The sequence below is a fragment of the Loxodonta africana genome, chromosome 4, assembly GCF_030014295.1.
Source record: "Loxodonta africana isolate mLoxAfr1 chromosome 4, mLoxAfr1.hap2, whole genome shotgun sequence".
NCBI lineage: Eukaryota > Metazoa > Chordata > Mammalia > Proboscidea > Elephantidae > Loxodonta > Loxodonta africana.
The window spans coordinates 79,032,858-79,051,319 of NC_087345.1; positions in this window are offsets into that span (position 1 = coordinate 79,032,858).

Genomic DNA, 18,462 nt, shown 5'->3' on the forward strand with positions numbered 1-18,462 from the left:
CATCCTTACAATCATTGTTATGCTTGAGCTCATTCTTGCAGCCACTGCATCAATCCACCTCGTTGAGGGTCTTCCTCTTTTCCGCTGACCCTGTACTCTGTCAAGCATGATGTGCTTCTCCAGGGACTGATCCCTCCTGACAACATGTCCAAAGTATGTAAGACACAGTCTCGCCATCTTTGCCTCTAAGGAGCATCCTAGCCACACTTCTTCCAAGACAGATTTGTTCGTTCTTTTGGCAGTCCATGGTATATTAATATTCTTCGCCAACACCACACTCTACTGTAGTCATTTTTAAAACCAGGATACGCCTTACAGTTGGTAAGAAATTTAGGGAACAGGCTAAATCAATTCACAGTGTCCCTTCCAAGTCTGATCCAGTCAGCATGAAGAAACTAGATCCTAACTTCATGAATGCTCTTGACTATAGAAGCCAAGAATAACGAAAGAGGACTCAAAATCAGTAGGATGCAATGAGAAAAGTAAGGCCACTTTTTCTCATAAGTCTTTATACTATTTTGAGCATCTGGTACTTATAACCTTTTAAGTGTCTGGCCACACCTTCCCACAGGTGGATACAGCCTCCTTGGGCAAGGGACATCAAATCCTGAGATCCAGTGGAAGCAGGTCCATTTTTACAGGAATTTTCCATTAGTTTTGGAAAGCACTAGGCATTCCACTAGCTTCGTGACTGCTACAATTTTCTTTCTGTCCTTATAAAAGTATTTGTCACAAAGCTAGAACAGCCTACCAAGGTCATCTTCTTAACAACTCCAGCTCCAGGTAAAAGTACCCTCCTCAGCATCTCTGATAAGTGTGTTCCAGCCTACACGTAAATCTTCCAGGGAGCCAACTAGCTATGAGCCCAACAAGCTCACAGAGAGGGCCATTGGAACTTAGAACAGCTCTAATTATTAGCCTCCTTATTCTGGGCCATAATCTGCCTCCCTGTTATTTCTAACCACCACACAGAGGCAAATATCTCTTCCACAATCAATCCTTAAACTTTTGAAGACAGTAATCAAATCCCCTTTCAGCCTCAAATGCTCCAACGAATCCCAAGTTCCTTCAAATATGTTTCATTTGGCATGCATAGCCATACCCCTTACCGGTTCCTTAAAATGTACCCTATTCCCCAGAATGCCACCAAAAAAAATCAAACTCACTGCCGTCAAGTTGATGCCAACTCATAGCGACCCTATAGGACAGAGTAGAACTGCCCCATAGAGTTTCCAAGAAGCACCTGGCGGATTTGAACTGTTGACCTCTTGGTTAATAGCCGTAGCACTTAACCACTATGCCACCAGGGTTTCCCCATAATGTCACAGATGTCATTTAATGAGAGTCAAGTACAATGGAGGTAAAAGACCCTTGTAATCTGGGCATCATGCTTTGTTGGATGCAATTGAAGATTGTATTAGGGTTTGGGGCAGACAAATTGCACAATGTTTGCTGTGAATTCATGTTAATATGTTAACGTTAATTTATTATGAATGCAGTGTGCGTTATCAATAATTAAAGCATCCACCAACTCTACAGCCAAAGCTTCTACTCAAAATTTATTGTCCCATTATTTTATCATATAAATTACTAGAGTCTTGCCTTTTTTTAAAAAACTAAAAGCTAACATATATTGAGCTCTTACTGTACGCAGGCACTGTTGCATGCCTGATCTCCCAGGGGCCCCACAGAATAGGATCTATCTCATCACATCCATTTTTCATATAAGCAAAGTAAGGCTTAGAGGGATTAAATGAGTTGCCCAAGGTCACAAAGCTAGTAGTGGCAAAGCCAGGATTTGAACTCAGTTGTGTCTAAGCCTCAAAAGCTCCACTAATCTTATTCTTCCTATATCATATCCATGCCATGCTTAAATATGTTCTGTTTTGCAGTTGCAGCTGCTTATTTTTCCCTTCCCACTAAGTTGCAGCGTAAATTCCTCTGGGTCCATTTGAGGATCAGCCAAGCTCTTCTCTAATCCTCTGGGAATTGTATGAAAACAAGCAGAAAGCCAGTTTGGGAAAGATTGGACCACTGCTATGAAATGAACACCTCAGGCTGTTTACTACACAGCTAATTCATGCAAAATTATGTACAAGAAATTATGAACAGTATACAGATAGGTGCTAGTATTAATTCCTATTTCTTTAGTCTGTGAAAACTTTTATCCAGATGCCTAGGACAAACTGTTTCCTTGCTGACATGTTCTGGATTGCTCCTCTTCTTTCTACTTAGGTTTTGCTGAGTCTCTTCTACTCTTCTTGTTTACCAGCCTGCTCTGAGACATTCACGACCTAATATCTGGGACTTGATCACAGTTATGGATTTAATTGTATCCCCCCCAAAAAAGTTATGTTAAAGTCCTAACCCCTTTACCTGTAAATATGACCCTGTTTGGAAATAGAAGTTTTCTTGTATCATGTTAATGAGGTTGTACCAGAGTAGGGTGGGTCCTAAACCTAATCCTTTCTGAGTGGTGTCTTATAAAAAGAGCAGAATAGACACAGACACACACACAGGAGAAACAAACCATGTGAGGAACCATCTACAAGCCAAGGAATGCCAAGTAACACCTGAGGCTATCAACAAGGAAGGACCCATCCCTAGAGCCAAAGCCAAAGCCTCCAAAACCATGAGACAATAAATTTCTGTTCTTAAAAGCCACCTACTTTATGGTATTTTGTTAAGGCAACACTAGAAAACTGAGATGGTCACTATCTGTCCAAAGGTAGTGGTCTCTACCTCTGCTATTGTAAGTAGTGGGTATTCATTAAAAATATTGCTAAAGAGACTTTTCTTCCCTCTTATATGCTGTCATGGATTGAATTGTGTCCCCCAAAAAATATGTGTATCAATTTGGCTAGGCCATGATTCCCAATATTGTGATTGTCCACCATTTGGTCATCTGATATGATTTTCATATGTATTGTAAATCCTGTCTCTATAATGATGAGATGGGATTAACAGCAGTTACGTTAATGAGGCAAGACCCAATCTACAAGATTAGATTGTGTCTTAAACCAATATGTTTTGAGATATAAAAGAGGGAAGCGAGCAGAGAGACAGGGTGACCTCATACCACCAAGAAAGCAGCAGAGTGCGTCCTTTGGACCCAGGGTCCCTGCACCTGAGAAGCTCCTAGTCCAGGGAAAGATTGAAGACAAGAGCCAACGGAGAGAAAAAGCCTTACCTGGAAGTGATGGACACTCTGAATTTGGACTTGTAGCCTACTAGACTGTGAGAGAATAAATTTCACTTTGTTAAAGCCACGCACTTGTGGTATCTCTGTTAGAGCAGCACTAGATAACTCAGACATATGCTCTGCAAGACAGACCTGATACTAATGACTACTCCTTGCTGAGGACTTGCAGCTATTCCATTTGTGAGGCTGTGGCTCTGCTACTTGTGGGTCTCCTGTTCAATTACCTCTGTGTTCTGTCCTACCCCTTGACAAGGACAAAGATTATACTGAGTCTTCCATTTGGTAAAAACAAAAACTTAAAAATTTGATGCCAGCTAAGACAGATTCTCCATCAGGAAAAAAAGGTCAATACATACTTCTATATATTAAAACATAACATCTTTACTGATTGTAGCAGCCGAGAGGTTTGATAGTTTAACCATTTTATGCCCAGTGCCCATGTGGGCTACTTATACCACATCAAGCTGTATATTATGCAATGATAAGAGTATATTCTCATTCTCTCCCTGTACCCTCCTCTTCTGACAAACCACACAGATTATGCACTAAAAGCCATAGCAAATATGGCACAAAATCAATAGCGAATTGTACTGGGCAGTGGAGGATTGTTTTTTAGGGCTGCTAAACATGTTTTTTTAAACATGCATTTCCCTCTTCTTTTGATAATAGCACCCTGGTGTTCTTTTAGGGAATTACCTCTCCTCCATTAGGTTCAATGTGGTTGCATCATCAATCAAGGAGCCTGACTGGCATAAGCCACGAGAGGTGGGGAGGAAGAAGTAATGACATAATGTACAATCAGATGGCCCTTCCTGGAACTTGATCCCTAAGCTCCCATGTATTCTGGCAGCAGTACTCTAGTGAGCCCAAAGAGGGGTTCCTGCTCCATAGATGGCTGGAGCACCCTCAGTCCTAAATCTATTTTGAAGTTAATTCTCCAGTCTTCCTGCTCCTACATATCCTTCCAACAAATTCTCCATTTACCCAGAGTCAGTTTCTGTTGCTCGCATCCAAATACCCTTGACTGAAACACATGTCTATGGAGTCACTTCTTATGGACATTGCCCATGCCTTAAATAGTATCATGCATACTATATCCCATCTTCATCTGTGAATGATTTCCAGCATCTGTGGCGAGAAATTGAAAACTAGACTAAAAATTTCTATCAGCTGTAGACATTTTGCCCACTTTAAGCTAATGTCATGGGAAATTTACTAGCTGCTCCCCTAAGGCTTTTCTTTTCTTGAATATTTTATTGTGTTTTAGGTAAAAGTTTACATAGCAAATTAGATTCCCATTCAACAATTCATACACAGATTGTTCCGTGACATTCGTCACAATTCCCGCAATACGTCAGCACTCACTTCTTCCACCCTGTCTGCCCCGTTTCCATTCATCCAATGTCCCTGTGCCTCCTTGCCTTCTCATCTTTGCTTTTTGCATAAATGTTGACTCTTTGGTCTCATATGGTTGATTGTGTAAAGGAGCACATTCCTCATGGGTGTTATTGTTTATTTTATAGGTCAATCTATTGTTTGGCTGAAAATGACCTCCAGGAGTGACTTCAGTTTCAGGTTAAAAGGGTATCTTAGGGCAATAGTCTCAGAGATTCCTCTATCAGTCCAGTGAGTCTGGTCTTTTTTATGAATTTGAGTTTTGTTCTACATTTTTCTCCCATTCTAACTAGGACCTTCTGTTGATGGTGTAGATGGTGGTAGCTGAGCACCATCTAGTTCTTCTGGTCTCAGGCTAAAAAAGGCTGCGGCTGGCGTGGACCATTAGTCCTGTGGACTAATTTCTTCCTTGAGTTTTTGGTTTCCTTCACTCTCTTTTGCTCCAGATGGGAAGAGACCCATAGTTGTATCTTAGATGGCCATTCGCCAGCTTTTAAGACCCCAGATGCTACTCACCAAACTAGGAGGTAGAACATTATTTTTATCAACTAAGTTATGCCAATTGACCTAGTTTCCCACAAGACTATGGTCCTGAACCTTGAAACCCAATAAATAAATCCCATGAGGTGTTTAGATATGTCCCGGAAGTATTCCTATTGATGTCCCCTATGTGCTTTATTGTATATATGAAAATATATGTAACACATACAAACTAATGTATACATATGCCACATATTTACCTATATATGCATGAGCATGTACTCCCATAGGCCTTCCCACACCCATACAGCATACAGCATACATATCTACCTATATAACCACTCACATCTCTTTTGCTTGTTATTATTGTTATTCCAAGATTAAGTATGTTATAGCATTTACTGCAGTTGTCCTTTATGCTTGCATACCTCTCAGTGTCTTCATTTACCTTGGTCAAGTTGTGCTGACTTTTCCCTTATTGGAAATTGCCTTTCCTATCACCAGAATTATCATGTGTCTACTATCTAGTAATTGATTTCCCCTCCTTTTCCCTCTCATGCCTGGTAACCATCATAGAATTTTGCTTTCTGCTTATATACCTATTCTTAAAGTTTTATAAAAGTGGTACCATGCAATATTTGTCCTTTTGTGTTTGACTTACTTCACTCAGCATAATATCTTCCAGATTCATCCATGTTATGTTTCATGGACTCATCATTATTCTTTATCATCGTGTAGTATTCCATTATATATATGTACCACAATTTGTTTTTCCATTCATCCATTGATGGGCACTTAGGTTGTTTCCATTTTTTGTTATTGTGAATAATGTTGCAATGAACATGTGTATGCATTTGTCTATTTGGGTTCCTGCTCTTGTATCTCTAGGATATATACCTAGGAGTGGGATTGCTGGATCATAAGATACTTCTATTTCTAGCTTTCTGAGGAAGCACCATGCTATTTTCCATAGTGGGTGTACCATTTTACAATCCCACCAGCAGTGTATAAGAGTATGAGTTCTAATTTCCCCACAACCTCACCAGCATTTTTTGTTTTCCGTTTTTGTTTATTTGTTTGTTTGTTTCTTGGATCATTGTCATTTTTGCAGAGGTTAAACGGTATCTCATTGTAGTTTTGATTTGTATGTCTCTGATCGCAAGCATCTTTTCATGTATTTGTTAGCCTCCCGGATGTTCTTTTTGGTGAAGTGACTGTTCATGTCCTTTACCCATTTTTTGATTGGATTGTTTGTCTTTTTGTTGTTGAGTTATTGAAGTTTTCTATATATTTCAGAGATTAGGCCCTTGTAGATATGTCATTACCAAAATTTTTTTCCCAGACTGTATGTTCTCTTTTTACTCTTATAGTAAAGTCTTTTGATGAGCCAAAGTACTTAATTTTTAGGAGGTCCCAGTTATCTAGTTTATCTTCTGTTGTTCATGCATTTTTAGTTGTGTTTGATAGTGTATTTACGGCAAAAATTAAAACTTCTAACTTTGTCCGTATATCATCTTCCAGGAACTTTATAGTTGTAGCTTTAGCATTTAGGCCTTTGATTCATTTTGAGTTTGTTTTTGTGTGTGATGTGAGGTATCTTATTTCATTTTTCTGAATATCTGGTTTTGCCAGCACCATTTGTTAAAGAGACTGTCTGTTCCCCATTGAATGGACTTTGACCCTTTGTTAAAGATCAGCTGCCCACAGATGGATGCATTTACTTCTGGGTTCCCAATTCTGTTCCACTGGTCTATGTGTCTGTCATTGTACCAGTACCAGGCTGTTTTGATTACTGTGGATGTTTAGTAAGTTTTGATATCCAAAAATGTGAGGCCTCCTATTATGTTCTTCTTTTTCAATATTGCTTTAGCTATTCAGGACCTCTTTCCTTTCCATATAAAGTTGGAGATTAGTTTTTCCATTTTGTTAAAGAATGTGGTGGGGATTTGGATAGGGATTGTATAATATTTATAGATTGTTTTGGGCAGTATTGACATTTTCACCATGTTAAGTCTTCAAATCTATGAGTATAAAATGCTTTTCCATTTATGTAGGTCTCTTATGGTTTCTTGTAGTAGTGTTTTGTAGTTTTTCTTGTTTAAGGCTTTTCTTAAGTAGGGCACTATTTTGTGTTTTATGTCTGTCTGTGCAGTGCCTCTTTGCTATGTACCAGCACTTAATGGTCTTCTTGGGAAAGGACACCTCCCTTCTTTGAATTATACTCTCATAAGAACCACCTGTATTTGAATTATGAGTTTGCTGTTTATTTGTTCCCCATTCTGGAAGCGAAAACCACTTGCCATCAAGTCAACTCCAACTTATGGCAATCCCATTTATATAAGAGTAGAACTGTGCTCCACAGGGTTTCAGTCACTGATTTTTTCAGAAGTAAATTTCCAGGCCTTTCTTCTGAGATGCCTCTGAGTGGACACAAACTTCCAACCTTTTGGTTAGCAATCAAGTGCATTAACTGTTTGCACCACCCAGGGCCTCCTCTGGAAAGGAAAAGAGTGGCATAGGAAAAGAAAGAAAAATTTATGTCATGTACCATTGTAAGTAACAGGGGAGGTCAACAAAGCTCTTACTCAGAACACTGAGATATAAGGAGTGAAAAGTAAGAAAACCTTACCTTCTTACTTGTATAATTTGCTTCAAATAGCCTAAATCTATCAAGTATTTCCAGGCAGAGTGAAAGCTTTCTCTGTCAAGATAACCATTGTCCAGTTGTGAAATCCAAAACAAACCTTTAGTCTTTTTAGCAGTCTTTTTACTACCATCTACCTCTAAGTTTTTAGAGACTTTGCCCTAAATTCACCCTAAGTGAAACACAAATTAGTGCTATGTGTCATAACCAGAGGTCAAAAAGTCACTAGACTTGGCAAAAGTGAGAATTTAGCAAGCACTGTACACACTAATGTGTATGTGTCAGAATGTTTATATTCATCCCTGTCAGAGAAGCGTCAAAGCCAAGAATCCATTTTATTAATTCACTGTAATCTGTTTCCCTCACACTTGACACACCTGCTATCAGTTTATGTCTCTACTGCCACAAGAGGAAAGCCTTGCCATTTGTAGAATGCAAGGAAACCATACCTGTGGTCTTGTAAATCAGGCCTCCTTTTTACCCACTTGAGTGTTTTTATGCCTCATATAACATTGGCAGAAATACAGCGTGAGTATTGCAGTATAATAAGGCAGTTGATGATAGTAGGGGTCAACAAGAGATGTAATGTAATGTGCTGCTTTCACCTCTAAACCATTAGGTTTAAGCTGTAGAATATAAACTATGGTTGTCTTTATTTTTATGCCACCAAAGAAACTCATAAAGAATGACAGCATCTGAAAAGAGAGAGCGCTTCCAAACCTACCTGTCATTTTGAATGGCAGATGAAACATGGAATCAGACTAGAATGGAAGTCAGCAGACAGAAGAATGGAACTGGATGGGAAATCTGATGTCCCTCATTTTTTCAAAAGAATGGTGTTATGTTCATTGCAGGGGAAATTAGAACAGTGCCCCTTCATACACCAAAAAAAAAAAAGGAAGAAGGAGGGGAAGAGGGAGCTGGGGGTGGAAAGAGATTGGAAAATAACCTAGAAAGATATATCACAGACATTCCTGGAACAATGGATGAGAACAGCAGCTTTAGGGCCTCTGTGATTTCTCATTGGCCTGCAGTGCTGCTACATGAACAGCTATGATTAGTGTATGTATTTGCCTAGGCCTCATTTTTTAATGGGCTTTTCCTCTAATACTTTCCATTTTGGAGAGGTGGAGTAAAGTCTGAGGTTGGAACACACCAAGAGATGTAGCACACTGTATATTCTTTACCATTATATCATTAAAAATTCTAGACTAGCAGCTGCTCATCCTTTTCTCCAAGGCAGCAACTATTCTAGCTAAAATTTGTCAAAAAAAAAAAAAATGTCAGATTCTTATAGCAGAAGAAACAGTATTTAGTGGAAATCTGAGTTCTGTGGAACCAGATCCCTCCCCTTCTTATTTTTTAAAGAAAACAAGAAACAATCACATGTGGAATAGCTGGATGCATGTTGGTGAACACATGGTGACTCTTGAAAAAATAAGTATCTTTTGCCCCTGTTCATTCCTTTCTAATGAGCAACTTCCCCACCTCTACAGTCAGACCATAGTCATCTAACAACTCCTTTCCTTCCCCTTTTCCAGTGTGTGTAACACTTATTTTAAAAGTTATAGTCTAATTATTGTGGCCAGGCTAATATAATATTCTATATCAATAATGTATACTATACTAAAGAGAATTGATACTGCTATGTTTTATCGTTTGACTTCTTTTAACTATTTAGTAGCTAAATCTAGTGTAAAAAGTAAATTGTAATCATTCTCTGCACTTTATATTTCCTCTTAAATAAGTCAGCACTTTATTCAATGTTCTGATGACTCAATAAAATTGAAATTATTTCCAGATGTAATTCTGCACTTAATATATAATGGGTAAGACAAATTTCCAGGTTTAGAAATACATAAAAATGCACTAACAAGGCCATGTACTCCAGTGATTAGAGGCTTTGGGGGTAAACAGACCTGAGATCAAAACCAAGGTCTACCACTCACTAAAACCAGGTGACAAACTACTAAATTTTCCCAAGCCTTTGTTTTCTCGTCATCAAAATAGGCAAGATAATGCTTGTATCATAAGGTATTGTAAGGTTTAAATGAGATAATCAAGCAGCATGCTTAATACAGTGCCTGGCACCTAGTAAAGGATCAAGATACTGCAGCGGTGGTGGCTTTTAGGTATAATGGAGGAGAGCTGAAATCATGGCCAAGATACCTGGTTCTATTCCTGACTCCACATTGACTGAGAGTGCAGCTTAATTTTCTCACGTGATAAGTGAAAAGTGTTGGGCTACATAACGTTTATGGGCCCCTCTAGGACTGACATTCTATGGATTTCTCATAAACATTGGTTATACTCTAGCACATTATGTCATGCTATCCCCTCTGCCTGGACACTCTTCTCTTCACTCTTCACAAGGGCAGCTCCACTGGTTTCAATTCTCAGTACAATATCACCTCAGGGAGACATTCTGCTGTCTCTTCACTACCTCCTCACCATTACCCGTTCATTCTTCATCACATCACCCTGATTATTTCCTTCATAACACTGGTTTGTCCACCTCCTCCCATTAGATTATTAGCTTCATGAAAACAGTTATGTTTTCTGCTTATTCACCATTTTATTGCCAATACTAACAACCCAAAACAAAACTAACCACAGTGCCTGGCAAATTGTAAGTGCCCAAGAAATGTTTAGTGAATCAATAACTATCACACTTTGTTATAAACCCAAGAGGAATGACTACCCATGTTCACAAAATATTTCCACAAGAACGTTCTTAGCACCTTTACTCAGAATAGCCAAAACCCAGAAACAACCCAAATGTCCATCAACAGGAGAATGGATGAACAAATTATTTGTATTTTCAAACATTGAGATAACATTTTGTGTAGTATAAGCAAGCAAAGACCTGTTGTTGTTGTTGTTAGGTACCATAGAGTTGATTCTGACTCATACTGAGCCTATATACAACAGAAGGAAACACCGCCTGGTCCTGTGCTATCCTCACAGTCATTGCTATGTTTGAGCCCATTGTTGCAGCCTCTGTGTCAATCCGTCTCATTGAGAGTCTTCCTCTTTTTCACTGACCCTCCACTTTACCAAGCATGACGTCCTTCTCCAGGGACTGGTCCCTCCTGATAACACGTCCAAAGTACAAGAGAGAAAGTCTCACCATCTTCGCTTCTAAGGAGTATTCTGGCTGTATTTCCTCCAAGACAGGTTTGTTCGTTCTTCTGGAAGTCCATGGTATATTCAATATTCTTTGCCAACACCATAATTCGAAGGCATCAATTCTTCTTCAGTCTTCCTTACTCACTGTTCAGCTTTTGCATGAATATGAGGCAACTGAAAACTACCATGGCTTGGGTCAGGAGCACCTTAGTTCTCAAAGTGACCTCTTTGCTTTTTAACACTTTAAAGAGGTCTTTTGCAGCAGATTTGCCTAATGCAATGCTTTGTTAGATTTCTTGACTGCTGCTTCTATGGGTGTTGATTGTAGATCCAAGTAAAATGAAATCCTTGACAACTTCAGTATTTTCTCTATTTATCATGATGTTGCTTATTGGTCCAGTTGCAAGGACTTTAGTTTTCTTTATGTTGAGGTGTAAACCATACTGAAGTCTGTAGTCATTGATGCTCATCAGTAAATGCTTCAAGTCCTCTTGGCCTTCAGCAAGCAAGGTTGTGTCATCTGCATATCGCAGGTTGTTAATGAGTCTTTCTCCAATCCTAATGCTGCCTTCTTCATATAGTCCAGCTTCTCAGATTATTTGTTCAGCATACAGATTGAATCAGAAAGGTGAAAGGATACAACCCCAACACACACCTTTCCTGATTTTAAAATATGCAGTATCCCCTTGTTCTGTTTGAACGAGTGCCTCTTGATCTATGTATAGGTTCCACATGAGCAAAATTAAGTGTTCTGGAATACAAACACTATTTGTGTCATCAACTATTAGAATACTATTTTGGGAATTATAAGCAAGCAAAGAGCTGGACTGTTTTAATTGATATACACAGCATGCATCAGTGAATTCCTTCATTCCTTCCCTTCAGTCTGAAAGCCCACTTACAGTAATGGCCACTTAGATCACAGACCTACAGATTGGTGAAGTCTTAGCAGCTTTTGTTCCAACCCACTCATAGACATAAAGTGACATGCCCAGAGTTACATAGCCATTGGCAGGGTCAAGGCAAGAACCCAAGCTTTCTGACTCCTAATTCAGTGTTCTTTCCATTGCACCAGTCTCTGCCTACTCCATGAGACAATGCAATATAGTGGAAAGAACATTGAAATCAAACCTTGGTTCCACCACTGGCCACTATGTGAATTCAGCCTCTTTTAGCATTTGTTAGACTATTATATATGGAAATACAATATTACCTACCTCAGAGACTTGCTGTAAAGTAAGGTGAGATAATGCAAGAGCCAGAGGCATAGTAATCAAAGAATATTGCAATCACGATGGAAATCAAATGTGCTGTATCCTTTGAAATAAAGGTCCACACCCAGATAAGTACCACCTGGTATGAAGTAAGATGGGAAATGAGTCACAGTCAACTCATGGAAGCAAATTCCATAATATTCTACTTGAAAGTTACATGTATTTAAAAATCAGTTTGCATTGGCCCTTTCTAAGAATACCAATAGAAGTATGGCATTTTTAAAAGTTCTTAAAAGTCCTAATACATTTATTTTCTGCACAGTGGTGGATAGTCTGGTTTTAAACAAAACTGCTGGAATTCTCATTTTACACTTTTATCAAATGATTTGAGATTAAATGTTTCAAAAACTGAAGGCTATTTGATTGAGATAAACATGTGCAATTAGTGGGGGATGAGATAACACTTAGAAAAAGTCACCCAAATAAAACAGATAGATATTGTCATCTTAAACCATAGGTGGGGATGGACAGCAATGCTACCACCACAAAATGCAAACTATTTTTCATAAAACTAGCAACTACAAATGGTTCCATTTCTTGGTCTCTGAAAACTCTGAAGTTGTCTTTTGTTTTCACTAAGCAAATCCTAAAGTTGATTGGTACACAGGACATTCTTTGATGTTAAAACATCAGAAACGACATTGTATTCTAGTCTGACCCTTTTGGAGCCTGTACAGGGGCAGATAGAAGGGGCGTTCTAAAATCCCTGCACCATCTCAAGGTTTCCATAAGCATCACCAGGCACATGTGAGCCTGTGAATAAGCCATGTCCCTGCACGAAAAAAAAGCCAAGTGCTTTTCTTGTCAGAGGACAATTTGATGGTGGTGAAGGTTTTGTATTTCCTCTGTTTTTTTCTGAAAAGAAATAGGAAATATACAATTTAGATTCTAAGGCAACTAAAATAGAGGCATTTTGTGGCAGATGGGATTTTTACGAGCTGTTTGTCACCATATACCAGTCTTGTTAAGAAGCAATCATTCTCTGCTTCATTACACTAAGATAGCTCTGTTTAAGGTTCCACTCAGCTGTGAAATGATTTTAAAATTTCTATAAGGAATAGAGATGGGGTTTTTTATATATAATAAAAGATTGTTGACAAAAATGTACTAAAACACAAAGAAAGTGGTCAAACGCACTATTTTTTGTGTTGGGGGAAATAGAGATACACTGAATCTCCTGCTTAAGCTGATTCTGCTCATTTATGCCAACAGAGAAAACTACACAATACTTTTTTTTTTTACCTATAAAAGGTAAAAGTACCTTTTATATTTTTACATAGACTTCATGGCATATATCACATAAATAGCAGGGGTGAATACTTGAGGGAGGATTGATTTCAGCTTAAAATATGTAAAAGGAAAACAAACTTGGTAAATGCAAGAAGCACACCACACTTTTTAAAGGTTTCACTTTCCTCAAAGCTAATTTATGTTTGAGTTTCTTTTCATATTTAACCATGTTTTAAAAGGATCCCTCTTGGAGGCAGAGGAGCCCAAGTTTGTTATTTTAAGGAATATAAATTTACCATGTCATCTTTCCTGACTCAAATCCCTGTGCAGCATAATTCAGGGGAGTCAGAAGAGCTTGGGTCAAGTCCTGCCCCAGCCACTTACTTATGTGACATCAACTTGATGGCAACGGGTTTGGTTTTTTAGTTTTTAGGTACACTAAGGTGTCCTGGTGATGCAGTAGTTTACAGCTCAGGCTGTTAACCAAAAAGATCAGCAGTTTGAATCTACCAGCCATTCCTTGGAAACCCTATGGGGCAGTTCTATTCTGTCCTGTAGAGTCGCTATGAGTAGAAATCAACTCAATGGCAACAGGTTTGGTTTTTTTGACCCTATAGGAAAGAGTAGAACTGCCCCATAGAGTTTCCAGGGAATGCCTGGTGGATTCAGACTGCTAGCCTTTTGGTTAGCAGACGTATTTCTTAACGACTATGCCACCAGGGTTTCCTTGTTTTGTTTAGGTACATTAAAAGAAACCCTGGTGGTGCAATGGTTAAGCGCTGGGCTGTTAAAAGAAAGGTCAAGTTTCGAACCCACCAGCCACTCCTCAGGAGAAAAGACCTGGTGATCTGCTCTCCTAAAAATTACAGCCTAGGAAACCCTGTGGGGCAGTTATACTCTGTCATATAGGGCCGCTATTGAATCAGAATTGACTCAACAGCATACACAAACAACACCAGGTACATTAATTAAGCTTTCTGAGCTGCATTGTCTTCATCTATAAAAAAAAAAAAAAATTATTAGTAACACAAACCTTGCAGTATTTATTACCTGTTGCCCTAACAATTTTTTAAACATTTTTTATTGTTGTAAAAATACAGGTAACACTATTTGCCATTTCGACATTTTTCACTTGTACAATTCAATGAGATCAACATATCAGTCATGCCGTGCAACCATCACCAAAAATGTTTTTGTTGTTATTGTTAGCTGCCATTAAGTTGACACCCGACCCACAGTGGCCTCACGTACAACGGAACAAAAGACTACCCGGTCCTCCACCATCCCCATGACCTGTTGAAAATCAGACCATTGTGATTCACAGGATTTTCATTGGCTGATTTGGAGAAGTGGATAGCCAGGACTTTCTTCCTAGTCTGTCTTAGTCTGTAGTCTCCACTGAAACCTGTTCAGCAACATAGCAACATGCAATCCTCCACTGACAGGTGGTGGCTGCACTTGAAGTGCTTTGGTAGGAAATCACAGCCAGGACTCCCATATGGAAAGTGACAATTCTACCAATGAATCACCACTGTCCCTGCCCCAATAATGCTGCATAACAAAAAACCACAAAACCTCAATGGTAGGCAACAATAAACACCAATTTAGCTCGGGAGCCTGTGGGGTTCAGCTGATTTAGACTGAGCTCAATAATGCTCAGCTGTGCCCACTCGTGTACCTGTAGTTTGGCTGGTATGGTCACGTCTGCAGTTTGCTAGGGTTTGGCTGGCTATTGGGTGATCTAGGATGGCCTCAGCTTGTACAATTGGAACAATTTTGCTCTGCTTCGATTGTCTCCCATCCTCCAGCTGGCTAGCTTGTACCCATTCTCATGACATGGCAAAAGTGCAAAGAGAGAACAAACACAGTCACACAAGCATTTTTCAAGCCCTTACTTGCATCACATTTGCTTACATCCCATTTGTGCATCCTAAAGCAAGTCACACTGTCCAGTCCAGAGTTAAGCAGGAGGGTGCTACACAGTTAAATGGCCAGGAATGAAGAACTGGGCCATTAGTGCCATCAGTCTGCACATCTGTTTATAATTGGAAAGACTGAATTAAGTGTGAAAGTTTACAAAGCCACTAGGATAGCACTGGGTACCCAGTACGAAAAAACCCCTCATTCCCATCGAATCAATTCTGACTCATAGAGACCCTATAGGACAGAGTAGACTCACAGGGCTTCCAAGGAGCACCTGGTGGATTCAAACTGCTGACCTTTTGGTTAGCAGCCATAGCTCTTAACCACTATGCCACCAAGGTTGCCCCGGGCACCCAGTAGGGTGCTCAGTAAGTGTTAATTTCCTTCTCTCCTAAATGTGCCGAATCTCTTTAAGTCCCATCTCAATTAATCCTCTGAGGTTTTCATTTGTTTATTCAAAGGGCCAAATCAAAATAAAAATTATTATATGAAGAACTTGTAGTTTTCTTCCCTTCTCAAACTAGGCTCAGTGGCAGTGTGGTGGTTCAGTGGTAGAATTCTCACCTCCTATTAGGGAGACCCAGGTTCAATTCCCAGCCAATGCACCTTATGCACAAGCACCACCCACCCATCAGTGGAGGTTTGTGTGTTGCTATGATGCTGAACAGACTTCGGCTGCGCTTCCAGACTAAGATGAACTGAGAAGAAAAACTTGGCAATCTACTTCAGAAAACCAGCCAAACAAAACCCTATAGATCACAACAATCCTCAATAGATCATGGGGATGGTGCAGGACCGGGCAGCATTTCGTTCTGTTATGCATGAGGTCACCACGAGTCAAGGGCTGATGTGATGGCAGCTAGCAACAACAAACTAGGGGGATGCTGTCAGGGAGACAAGCAACTATGTGACATATATTTATTGAACATTTTATGTAAAGATGTGAGAAATAAAATATTCCTTTTGTACTGAAATACATGCAGGTATTATATTGTCTACCTTAGGTTCCATTGGAAGGAGGTGGCATGCAACATGATCATTCTCCTGTGCAGTTTTTGGGTGAGGGTACTTCAGAGGAAAATTTGACAAGCTTGGGAGATGAACCTCTAAGTTTCAGCCCATTCTGTAGGGGCAGATATTCCCTACACACATGCTTCTTCTCCTCAAACTTTCCCCCCAAAATCCAAGGATAAAACTAATAAAATGAGCTCTGAAAGTCAAATATGGACACAGAAAAGAACTCCCATATTTATCTGGCAAGCAAAAGAAGTTTGCCCAAACAAGGAAGGTTCTGGAGAGGACATGTTCAGAGGAAAACAGAAAGTGCTTTTCATCTCAGAAGGTAGAAACAAGCTCATCACAGGAGAGACTAGGGATTTCATAGTTCTGGGCACTGCTGAAGGAGGTTTCACAGTCTCCAGGAAGTTGGAGAAGAGAGTCTTTACCCATCCCACCTCACACACATCCCCTCAGGCTATCCCTTAGCTGGGCCAGCCCCTTCAACCCTGGGAGTGAAAAGTTTTGGCTGAAAATGCTTCAATTCATGGACCAAAATAGTTCATAGATGCAGAAACGAAGAACACGAACAAGCACTTCTGGAGATGTGACACAACTCAAAGCAGCTCCTGCCCACTCTTACCCTTCTCCTAATCCTCACTAAGCCAATCTTTTGTTTTATATGTAACATATTTATAAATTCTACTTCATAACATGCCCTGTTTTGTTTCAAGCAGGCACCCAATATGTAAATTTTCCCCCAATCTTTGAGAAAAATACATGCTCTGGGAAGAAGCACCAAGGAACTTTGCCTATGTGTTCCCTGGGTGCCAGAATAAGCAGTAAACTCCAAAACTGGAATAAAAGAACATAACAAACCTGAGGAAAGTCGGGGAGGAGATTAAAAAACAAATGCATAAATTGATTAATTAGAAATCCAGAAAACTATCTAATCAATTGGTGCAGAAAAGGCATTTGACAAAGCCCAACACCCATTCATAATAAAAAGTCTCAGCAAAATAGGAACAGAAGAAAAACTCCTCTGCTTAATAAAGGACATTTATAAGAAGCCAACAGCCAACATCATTCTAAACAGAGAGAGTCTGAAAGCATTCCTTTGAGAACAGGAACCAGACAAGGATGCTTTTTATCACCAGTCCTATTCAAGATTGTGCTGGAGGTCCTAGCCAGGGCAATAAGGCAAGAAAAAGATATAAAGCACATCTAAATTGGTAAGGAATTGTAAAAATATCTTTATTTGCAGATGATATGATCTTATACACACAAAACTCCAAAGAATCCACAAGAAAATTACTGGAACAAATAAATGAATTCAACAAAGTATCAGGATACAAGACAAACATACAAAAATCAGCTGGATTCCTCTATACCAACAAAAAGGACTTTGAAAGGAAAATCACCAAATCAATACTATTTACAGTAGCCCCCAAGAAGATAAAATACCTAGGAATAAATCTAACCAGAAATATAAAAGACCTACAAAAAGAAAAAAAAATACTGCAAGAAACCAAAAGAGACCTACATAAGTAGAAAGGCATACCTTGCTCATGCATAAGACCCAGCATTGTGAAAATGTCAATTCTACCCAAAGCGATGTACAGATACAATGCAATCCTGATCCAAATTCCAATGATATTTTTTTTAACAAGATGGAGAAACAAATCACCAACTTCATATGGAAAGGAAAGAGGCCCCAGAGAAGTAAAGCATTACTGAAAAAGAAGAACAAAGTGGGAGGCTTCACACTACCTGATTTTAGAACCTATTATACCACCGTAGTAGTCAAAATAGCCTGGTACTGGTACAACAACAGACACATACACCAATGGAACAAAATTGAGAAGCCAGACGTAAATTCATCCACATATGAGTAGCTGATATATAACAAAGGCCCAAAGTCCATTAATTGGGGAAAAGACAGTCTCTTTAACAAATGGTGCTGGCGTAACTGGATATCCAGCTGTAAAAAAGAAAACAAGACCCATACATCACACCATGCACAAAAACTAACTCAAAATGGATCAAAGACCTAAATATAAAATCTAAAACAGTAAAGATCATGGAAGAAAAAATAGGGACAATACTAGGAGCCCTAATGCATGGCACAAACAGAATTCAAAACATAACTAACAATGCACAAACACATGAAGAGAAGCTAGAAAACTGCG